Source organism: Gossypium arboreum, chromosome 1 (assembly GCF_025698485.1).
Source record: "Gossypium arboreum isolate Shixiya-1 chromosome 1, ASM2569848v2, whole genome shotgun sequence".
NCBI lineage: Eukaryota > Viridiplantae > Streptophyta > Magnoliopsida > Malvales > Malvaceae > Gossypium > Gossypium arboreum.
In genome coordinates, this window is record NC_069070.1 from 61,811,412 (window position 1) to 61,822,927 (window position 11,516).

At 35.6% G+C, this 11,516-nt stretch overlaps 1 non-coding gene across 1 annotated transcript; it reads right to left on the reverse strand.

Annotated features, from left to right (window-relative positions):
- Positions 1-10,649: 10,649 nt before the first annotated feature.
- LOC128282160 (small nucleolar RNA R71) lies at positions 10,650-10,755 on the reverse strand. The gene has a single exon (XR_008272400.1). It is a non-coding gene; the product is annotated as a small nucleolar RNA R71 (small nucleolar RNA).
- Between the last annotated feature and the right edge of the window lie 761 nt (positions 10,756-11,516).

The following is an 11,516-nucleotide window of genomic DNA, read 5'->3' on the forward strand; positions in this document are numbered from 1 at the left end:
ACCCAAATAATCATTGTTGAATATATTACGACTTAATCAAACAGTCTGCGGTCGAGTGGCCACCCCTGAGTCTTTCGCAGCTCCAAATCGCCTAAGGCTGGAGATTACCTGCGCAATTAACAAAGAGGGTGAGTTTATGGAAACTTAGTGTGTAATCCCCTACCATTCAAATAGTAATCAACGCATACAGTACAGTCTAGGTAAGAGCCCTATTCAGTAACAGTACAGTCTGGGCTTTAGCCCTATATAATGACAGTGAGGGCCTAAGCCCAAAAACAGTAATAGTACAGTGCAGGTATGCAACCCATCCCAATCCAACTAACACACCACCCGTACCAACCAACTCACCATGTGGGGATTAGATCGAACCACCCAGCTAGCACACCAATACCGCAGCAAGGCTGCTAATAATAAATACACAGCAGAACTACTGAATATAGTAAACGTGGCAGAGCCACTTATGTTAGAATACGTGGCAAGGCCACTTGAACGGTAAAACGTGGCACAGCCACTAGTATTTCCTCCAAATCAAAAATCCCAACCCTAATGCAGAATGTCATGTCATAGTATTACGTGTATGCAAGGTTTCCCACTCAGATACAATCATGCTTATAACATACAACCATCTATCAATCAACCTCTAGGGCATATTGGTCAATTCCCTCCATTAAGGGTATTTTAGTCGTTAACAACTTTTGAGGCCTCGGTATAGAAAATGACCCTTTAGTTCGTCTACAGTCGTCTCGAACGAGTCCATTTCATTATTTATCACTACACGACCCATAATGGCCCCATTGCACGAGAACGCTCGTTGTAACCTTTCACACTTTCTCCCACGATCTGTGGGCTCGATTTTCCTCACAAGCGATCGCATGCTTGCGAGGCCACATATGCCAAAGTTTCGGCTTTTTGGCTTTTGCCAATTCACAATAGCCTTGGTGTGTAAACACACCTATGTCCATCTTTTTGCAATAACTTAAGGTTGGGGATATGATTACACACCTGATTGGAGAAGAAACAACGCACTCCACACGCCCAACCTAAAACAACCCAACGTTCCACAAACAGTCTTAGTCATTTGGATTTACCATTCAAGAATATCCTTGTACACACAACATAACATGTTGCTTACCTTGATAGCTCAAAAAGGGTTTAAACCACCACTTCTTCCACAACCCAGTTGTCAACAATCTGCATTAACATCTACATCCATTATATTACCCAACTTAATCGTAAACTACTCAACTTTGAGAACCACTTACCGAAACAGAGACCAAGAGAAAGAAGTAGCAGTATTCGGCCTATCCCAGCAAACACCACATCGAACACCCGATGCCAACAACAACCTCCTAGTGCACGATAATAAAGTAGGAGATTTAAAAGAAATACTAACATAGAATAGATGAGAAGGAAACAGCACAACCACAGCATACGTACGGATGACAAAATAGCCAAGCACAGTTATTACTAAAGATTCAACAATCCAAGAGTAACTTACCTTAATCCGGCAAGGGAGAGTTTCGGCTAGATATGGGAGTGTAAGGAAAACACAAAGTAGGGGATGAGTAAAAGGTCAAGAAGGTGCTACGGCTTAGACCAAAAGTATGGATGAGAAAAGAAATGGAGTTAATCGGCCAAAGTAAAGTGTAGCAAGATGAAGTGGGAAGGAGAGATATTTGGGAAAACTACAATCAGCTAAAGCTGAGAAATGAGGGAAAGTTCCGTACAAGGAAAGGTAATACCCCAAAAATGAACCAAAAGTACAAACATAAAAACAGAGAAAGTAGAATTCGACTTTTACCCCAAAACCGAAATGCCGAAATGCCACAAGAACTCCCCTAGCCGATTTTGCTTCTACAAGGTGCACAATTCGGCTACAACACTCCTCCCCACCAACTCCTTGAAAATCACCACAAATCACTCCCCTTATCCCTCCACAATCTTTTCCCAACAACCCAGACTAGTTCAAACTCCCATATAGCGGAGTTTGAATTTGCCATAAACTCTTGCCACCCCCATACAGCAAAATAACGTCCTCTGCAGCACATGGGATTCGAACCCTAGTCCTTACTAAAGCCAAAGCACGCCACAAGCCACCAAGCCACACGGCTTACTTATGCTAGCAAAACACCACATTTATTTAAAAGGCCTAGGTGCCAGCGTCTAAGGTTTCTTAAAGAGAGAAAAATAGTATTTCACAAAAGCTAAAACTTGACCCCCGTGCTTCACTGACACCCCTAAACGCACCCAAACCATTCATCCACCTCACCAAACAAGCAAATCGAGTTAAACCAAACAAACTTACAGACCCCAAATTTTGGGGCGTTACAATGTTAACTTATATTGCTTATTTGAATGTGGAATTCATGAAATGGTGAGTTCACAATTAGTTGAAAGTGAACTTATGATAGTTATCATTATATTGCATTAAAATAGTTTTGGGATAACAGTAGTAGCCCGACTTTGAAAATCCACCAAAAATTGTGGAAATTGAATTAGAGACTAAATAAGATATGAAATTAAATTTTATTGAGCCTTGTTTCACATAAAGGAAACGGTGTAAGAAAAATAATTTCATATTGTGAGATATTTGAATTTTTGTGAGGCAGGGTCAGAGTGATTCTGGGATCCCCTTTCTTAAATTTGGAAAATCATTAAAAATTTCATGAAAATAATTAAGGGTTAGAATTCATATGACTAAATCCTAAATAAGTATATTTTCAATAGAAATAGACAGGAACACTATCCAAATATCGTACTATGAGATAATTAATTTATATTAAAAAGATGTTGAAGCTGTCAAACAACAGAACAAGGGAAATTTAAAGAATAAACTGTACTTATTGGCTTGATCAAAAATTCTTAAAATTTTATGGTAAGAATATATGTGAGTCTAGTTTCAGGAAAATTAGCATATCTTGATTTTGAGTTCCGTAGCTCCATATATAAATAATTTGGTAACTATGACTAAAGAAAACAACATGACCAGAATATAAGTAAAAGTGTAATTATGGTTGTATTACCTTGAGAAGCATGTTGGCATATTGCTTATTATTTTTATATGGACTTACTAAGCGTAAAGCTTACTCCCTCCTTTTCATTTCTTTAGTGTTGTTAGGTTAGGTCGAGGTTGGAGATCGTCGGAGGCAGCATCACACTATCAAGCCATCACCTATGGAGTATTATCATATGTGTACTAAACACCTTCAAGTGAGTGGCATGTATAGAGACTTAGTTTTTATGATAGATGTTGTTATGATTAGCCAAATGTATTGGCTTATATTGATTCATTGTATATAGCCATGAGATGTGGCTTATAATGGTTATGGCTTGTAAGCCTATTTATCCATGCTATGTGTTAATGTCTTGTGATGTGGTTATGTGATTTTGCTTGATTACTATGAATGGGAAGTGTATGGAATATGTACATAATAAATGCCTTAGGACCATTCGAAGTGGTCATGGCTATGGAATAAATTCGTGACATGGTAATAAATTGATAATGATTGAACATGAACCTTTGTTGAATAAGTAGAGATTGACTGTTGGGTAAAATGTTGTGGTTAATTGGTAAAAGTGGTTATTAATATGACAAGGCTACTGAATGTGAATTGGAATGTCTAACTTGGTGTAACATGAGAAATTGAAAAACACATGTATTGCAACATGCAAATGCTTTAATTGGGTTTTATTAAAGAATGATTGACCATTGAATTGATGTTATAACATGTGTTTATGATATGTTTAAGTATGAAAGAGATTAAGGGCAACAAAAAAAAGGCTTGGAAAATAGCCTAAGTGTTGGCCACACGAGCAGAGACACGGCCGTGTGTCTCAGCTATGTGGATGACACGACCTAGCGCACGGGCATGTGGCTTGGTCATGTGGTTAAATTTCCTTTGCTGATGTCATAGTCAGAGAGTTACACGGCCTGAGGACACGGGCATGTCCAGGGCACACGGGCGTGTCCTTGTGTCCACACGGGCGTGTGACCCTGTTTCATGGAAAATTTTCCTAAGTTTTCCCAAAAATTTCTAAAGTTATCGATTTAGTACCTAATTACTTTCAACACATGTTTAGGGCCTCGTAGGCCCGTTTAAGTGACATCATGCATATGTATGAATGTTTTTAAAAAGAATAAAATTTTATGGCTCAGAGTTGCATGTGTGTTTACAATTATATCCGGTAATGCCTCGTATCCTGTTCTGACCTTGGATACAGGTAAGGGGTGTTACAATCTTATTCAAACAAGCGCACTTATACATGCATTCCACAAATATTAAGTAAGTTTACTTACTGCATTCACTTAATCATACAAGTCGAACACATAACATCATATGAAGGTCAAACAAACATGAATGCTTGTCATAATACAAATTTACATTTTATGTTACTTTCCCATATTTCAAGAATAATTCCCCTTTACACTATTTTAATTTCAAGGAATATTTAGATAGTATGCTCAAGGTATGTATATTAACAATCTATCATTTCATTTTCAAAAATGCCCCTTTTTGGCACATATTCATAATACACACTCTATAGTCACATAAGATATAACAATACTACCAGTCCAGCTTAAAGCCTTTTCATAACATTTATAACATTTTACCCGTTTCATAAAATCATCACAATCAATTGAAATATTACATTCAACCAAAATAATAACATCTTACTCATAATTCTCAACTTATGGATGTTTCATTTTTGTACCTCATCACATACACGTCATGAACTATTATTCATACCCTTTCCAGTTTCAATTTATCACAAACATATTTTCAAATATCCCAATGTCATTTGCAATGTTTTCAAAAATAGCTCGGTTGGAAAGCACCTCTATCTTAACAAAACAATTTCATCAGAGTTGAGAGGTATCACACTATCATGGTTCATATATGGCATGTATAGTTAGACTCTTACACATGCTAGGTTAGTCCAAGAACCGACTAAACCATAACTTTGATACCACTAAATATAGCACCCCTTACCCGTGTTCGACACCGAAACAGGGTATGAGGCATTACCGGACATAAATACATGCAATCGTATAAAACCGGGTCATGAATTTGCGTTCAAATTTAAAAATTTTCACATTTCATCTTAAAGTCCCTAATATGGGCCTACAAAGCCCAAATCCATGCTTTGGAAATGGTTCGGGACCAAACCGAGAAATGTAGAAAACTTTGAAAAATTTCATGAAAAACAGGGGCACACTCTTGTGTGATATTAGGACACGGTCGTGTGGCTCGCATGGCCATGTCCCTAGCCTGTGCACTAATCTGACTTGCCGTTGTGTATAAATTTACGTCACACATAGATATCACCACTCATTCATCCACATATGTAACCATACACATCCTTGAAATGCATCATCATGGACTCATAATGTAGCCAATATACCAACATCAAATGGCCTTACACAACAATGAACTTTCAAATAGCATAGGCCAACATTTTAGACCAAAACAATTATGACACATACAAAAATAACCAAGTCCTCTATACATGCCATGACCTTAAGTATAAGAATCATCAATACCCAATTTGTTAATTTGATAGTGTGATAGGCTCTCCGGCCACTTCCAACCCGAGCTAACCTGAGAACATTATAAACACAGAAAATAAACGGAGTAAGCTATATAGCTTAGTAAGTTGGTATGTAAATAATAATAAATTTATTAACATGCTTTTACCAATTCTTACAATATATTCTCAAGATAATACAATCAAATTGCACATAGTTCCACTATTTACTCTTGTTCATCTCAAGCTGTCTACTCGAGTCACAATCACTAAATTATTTATATCTTGAGTTGTGGAACTCCAAATTAAGATCCGCTAATTTTCTCTGAAACTATACTCACATATATTCTGACCATAAAATTTTTAGAATTTTTGTTCTAGCCAATAAGTCCAGTTTATTCTTTAAATTCTCCCCTGTTCTGCTGTTTGATAGTTTCAACCCTTCTTCACTAAAAATTAATTATCTCATTATATGGAATTCAGATGATGTTCTCGATTTTTTTATTGAAAATATACTCAATAAGAATTTTAAAAATATAAACTCTAACCAATAATTATTTTTATACAATTTTCAATGATTTTCCAAAGTCAAAATAGGGGATTTCAAAATTATTCTGACCCTATCTCACAAAAATTAAAATATCTCGTAATATGAATTATTTTTGCTTACACTGTTTCTTTTATGTCAAAATAGACTCAATAAAATTTAATTTCATATCTTATTCAACCTCTAATTCAATTTCCACCATTTTTGATGATTTTTCAAAATCACACAACTGCTGATGTCCAAAACTGTTTTATTGCTAATTTTACTCTATCACGTTTTCTTTGTATTAACTTTCATTCAACATTCACATAGATTTCATATGCACCTGTATCACTTAAATTAGTCTTTCATTTTGCATCTTGGCTATGTCAGTTGATACACTTAAACCTCAATGAAAACACATTATTTCAATTTAACATCAAATAATATTATTGGTTCCTAATTCTTTCACATTTAATCATCACATAGTCATATTCGTTTACACTTAGTCATTTCCCGTTGAACACATTGGAATAATAACGGATACACGGTGGCCTTCACATAGTACCACCCTTGTAGCCAAAGCTATTTTATTCACAAAGTGGCCTTCACATAGTACCACACTTGTGTCCAAAGCTATTTTATTCACAAAGTGGCCTTCACTTAGTACCACACTTGTGTCCAAAGCTATTATATTCACAAAGTGGCCTTTACATAGTACCACACTTGTGTCCAAAGTTATTTTATTACTAAGGTTCAATAGGGAAATTTCTCACTTAGCACCATGCCATGGACTTATTTCACTTAGATGTCATAGACTTATTTCACTTAGCACATTGCCATGGACTTATTTCACTTAGATGCCATGGTCTTATTTCACTTAGCACAATGCCATATCCTGGATATGGTCGTACATGTGAATCACTTATTTCACTTAGCACATTGCCATGGTCTAACCATGGTCTTTTATTGTCAATTCATATTACATAACACAACGATCGTGATCGATCCTGCGTTTTTATTCAATTCGAACGTTTACTTTAATTTTCACAATTTAATCAAATATATAATAATATTGCATAATTAACACAAAATCAATAACGTTTATTAACATACGAACTTACCTCAACCTAAAATCGCGAAAAGGACTAAATCGTCCAACACTCGTTTTTCCCCCGTTCTAAGTCTGAACTTCATTTTTCTTGATCTATAATATCACATTCGACTTATTAAATTATTATACTATTCAAATCAATCCAAAAAACATATTATGGCAAAATTACATTTTTGCCCTAAAATTTGACATATTTACAAATTTGCCCCTAAGCTCGTAAAATGAAATGTATCCATTTTTCTCAATACCCAAGCCTAGCATATTCATATTCCCTCTTATAGCAGCCCACATTTTTCACTAAATCACATTTTCTACATATTTTACAACTTTTACAAATAGGTCCTTTTATGAAATTTCATTAAAAATCACTTAGTAAAAGTTGTTTATCACACTCCAAACTTTCATATTCTTCCATAAAACATCAAAACTCATGTATTTCATCCATCGTAAATTTTTAAACACAAACCCTAGCTCAAAATAATGGTGCAAATAGCTAAATCGAGTTACGAGGATCTCAAAAATGTAAAAATCATTAAAATGGGGCTAAAACAGACTTACAATCGAGCTTGGAAGCTTGAAAAACCCTAACCATGGTTTCCCCTTATGAAATTCGGAGATGGGGTTGAAGATGGAAAAAAAATTGGCTTTTAATTTTTTTTAATTCATTTTAATTACTAAATGACCAAAATGCCCCTAACTTAAAAATATTCTATTTCACCTATTTCATGTCCATTTTTGTCCAAAAAATTAACCAATGGTCTAATTACCATTTAAGGACCTCCATAACAATTGGACACATCTAACATGTAGAACTCAACTTTTGCACTTTTTACAATTTAGTCCTTTTGACTAAATTGAGTGCCCAAACATCGAAATTTTTGAACGAAACTTTCACGAAATCATTCTGTGAAGCCCTAGACCATAAAAGTATAATAAAAAAAATTTTCCTTGACAGATTTGTGGTCCCGAAACCACTGTTCCGACTAGGCCCAAAATCGGGTTGTTACACTAGAGACCCAAGTGTGGAGGTCCACTCACTTTTCATTGCATTTAGAGACCTAGGTGTGGAGGAACATTTACTTTTCTAGGTTTAGAAGCCCAGGTGTGGAGGTTCGTTTACATTTCTAGTTTACTTTTCATTGCATCTAGAGGCCCAGGTTTGGTATCTACTTTTCTAGTTTTGGATAAAGTAATATGTTTTGATCTGTTTCGATTTTGGTAATCTCAAAAACCTGTTATTTCTTTTACTGTGATGTTTGAGTGGGATTTGATAGTGGTTAGGTGTCTACGTCTTTGTACGTTCCTTACTCTGTAAGCCACGAACAAAGAGGGGCAATTGTAGACACCCATTATTGTCCAAGCTCAATTAGGGGCCCATTTAAATTTATTTTCTCTCTTGGGCTATTCGAAGCCCACACAGTTTTGGTCAATTTGAGACCTTTATTTTTCTTTTCTTCTTTCTTTTTTGGGCCTATCAAAGGCCTAAATTATTATTATCATCACTACTATTACTATTATTAAATATTATTATTATCATTTTTTACAAATAAGTAAGACTAAAAAAAACAATACATAAACATGAAAGGAAAGGAAAAAAAAAAGGAGAGGCTTTTCGTTATTTTTATTCTTAAAAAAAAATCATAACTACAAGCATTCTATTTTTCTTTTTTTCTTTTCTTCTACTTTGGCAAGATCGAAGCACGACTTATACGAGTAAACTACACGCCCGTGCCTATTCAACAGCTTTGACCACAGGCTGAAGCAAGTATAGTCCTATTCGGAAAAGGACACTTTTGAGGGCTCTTAGGCATTCTAAAGCCTATTTAAACACCTAACGAGGCACCTAGAAGAGACACGCGAAGTAAGAGGAAAGGAATTACTCAAGGGAAGCCGATTGGTCCATCTTAGAAGCCATATTCATTGTCAAGACTAAAGATCTCCCTTCAATTTCCATTCAGGGGTTTTGGGTTTTCTTTATGTTTTGTATTCATTAGTCTTATGAGATGTTTTCTTTTATAATTATAAACTAAACCCCTTAAATACCTAAGGGGAATGAAACCTAAGATGGATCTTGTTATTATTATCTGAATTGTATGATAAATATTTGACTTGTTCTTAATTATGTGTTCTTAATTCTTGTTTTAATATTCCAGGATATTGATTTAAGTTAATGCTCTTATTCAGAGGAGGAATAGACCCTTTCTAAGAGTAAATTTGTCGTAATTAAGCGGAGTTGATTGCACGCCTAGAGATAGGGTGATAAGATTTTGTCGGATTAGGGTGAAACCTAATAAGGGGATCCATAGATCGAGTTAATGCAACACTAGGGTGTTAATTAGAAAGAGATTTCAATCAATCAACCTAGCGTTAGAAGTTATTAGTCTCGAGAGAGATAATAATATAACTTAGGAATTTCTACGGATCAAGTCAAATGAAAAAATTGTCTGATTCAGAGTCAAATAACAAGTGAAGTCTAGGTGGATTTTTCCTTGGGTATTGTCATAATCAATCAAGTTTTCCCAAAATCTTTTTCCCAATTTTCTCTCTGTGCACCCTTAGTTTAGTTAATTAGTCTAGATAAACAAATCCCTTAATTTTTAGGTTAGATAATAAAAAGAAAATAATTACTAGTACTCTTGGTTCCTTTGGGTTCGACAATCTGGTCTTGCTAAAGCTATACTACTGTTCGATAGGTACACTTGCCTTTATTGTGATAATAGTTAGTTCCAAGAATGATTAATTATAAATTTTTAAAACCTGTCATGAATATCACGTATCATGTTTTTGCCATTGTTGTTGGGGAACGAAGATATTAGGAGCACTAGATTTTTATTACTTTAGCCATTTTACTTGCAATTTAAATTTTTATTTTCTTTTCTAATTTTTCTTTTATTCGTTCCTAGCAGGTTTTTATAGTGTATGACTAAAAAAACCCGTCGGGACCATTACTATTTGATAGTGAGATTGATCGCACAGTTCGCAGAAACCGAAGAGAAATAAAGTAAAGCTTAAGATACACAGAGGAAGAGCAAGAGGAAGATATTTCAACCACAACCGAGGAAATGGCTGAAAACCAAGAAAATCCGCTACCTCTTGCAATTACTGCTAATCAGAATCCTGCTCCATGTACTATGTATGATTATGCTATAACAGGAACTGAATCGAGTATAGTTAGGCCTGTTGTTGCTGCAAATAATTTTGAACTAAAACCTAACACCATTCAAATGATCCAACAGTTTGCTCAGTTTGATGGTTTGCAGGACGAGGATCCCAACACTCACTTGGCAAATTTCTTGGAGTTTTGCGACACTTTTAAAGTCAATGGCATTTTTGATGATGTCATTCGCCTTCGGTTATTTCCTTTTTCATTGTGGAACAAAGCTAAACAGTAGTTGAACTCATTACCACGAGGGCCAATCACTACTTGGGAACAAATGGCCGAAAAGTTTTAATTAAAATATTTTTCGCCAGCTAAAACAGCTAAATTACATAATGATATCTCATCTTTTGTGCAGATGGATTTAGAAACACTCTACGATGCATGGGAGAGATACAAGGACCTTTTGCGAAGATGCCCTCACCATGGGTTACCACTTTGGATATGGGTTCAAACATTTCATAATGGCCTGAATCCTTCGACTCGATAGATGATTGACACAGCCGCTAGTGGAACTATAAATAATAAGACACCTAAGGATGCTTATGAATTTATAGAAGAGATGTCACTAAATAATTATCAGTGGCAAGTCATGAAGACAAAACCAACGAAAATAGTCGGTGTTTTTAACGTCGATTCGGTCATCATGCTCTCTAATCAGGTAGAACTTTTGAACAGAAAAATTGACGATTTTCTTGGTTCTTCACAGGTTCACCCAGTAATGCAGTGCAAAGCAAGTGGAGGTGGATCAAGCAATTCAGAATACTCACCCTATGGCCACAACATGGAGAACAAGTAGTTAAATTACATGGGTAATAATCCTCGATCTCAAAATAATCCTTATAGTAATACTTACAATGCAGGTTGGAGGAACCACCCAAATTTCTCATGGGGAGGCCAAGGGAATCAGAGACCACCACCACCTCCAGGCTTCCAACAACAATCTTACCAGTAAGAGAAAAAATCAAACCTTGAAGAGATGCTAACAAAATTCATCTCGGTGTCAAAAACTCATTTTTAGAATACCAAGACAGCATTTAAAAATCAACAAGCGTCGATCCAAGGGCTTGAAACTCAGATAGGTCAGCTTGCTAAATTGATATCTGAACGACCACAAGGTAGCCTACCAAGTAACACTGTATCTAACCCAAGAGAGAAAATCAATGCAATTACCATTCAAGATGAGGAAGGGT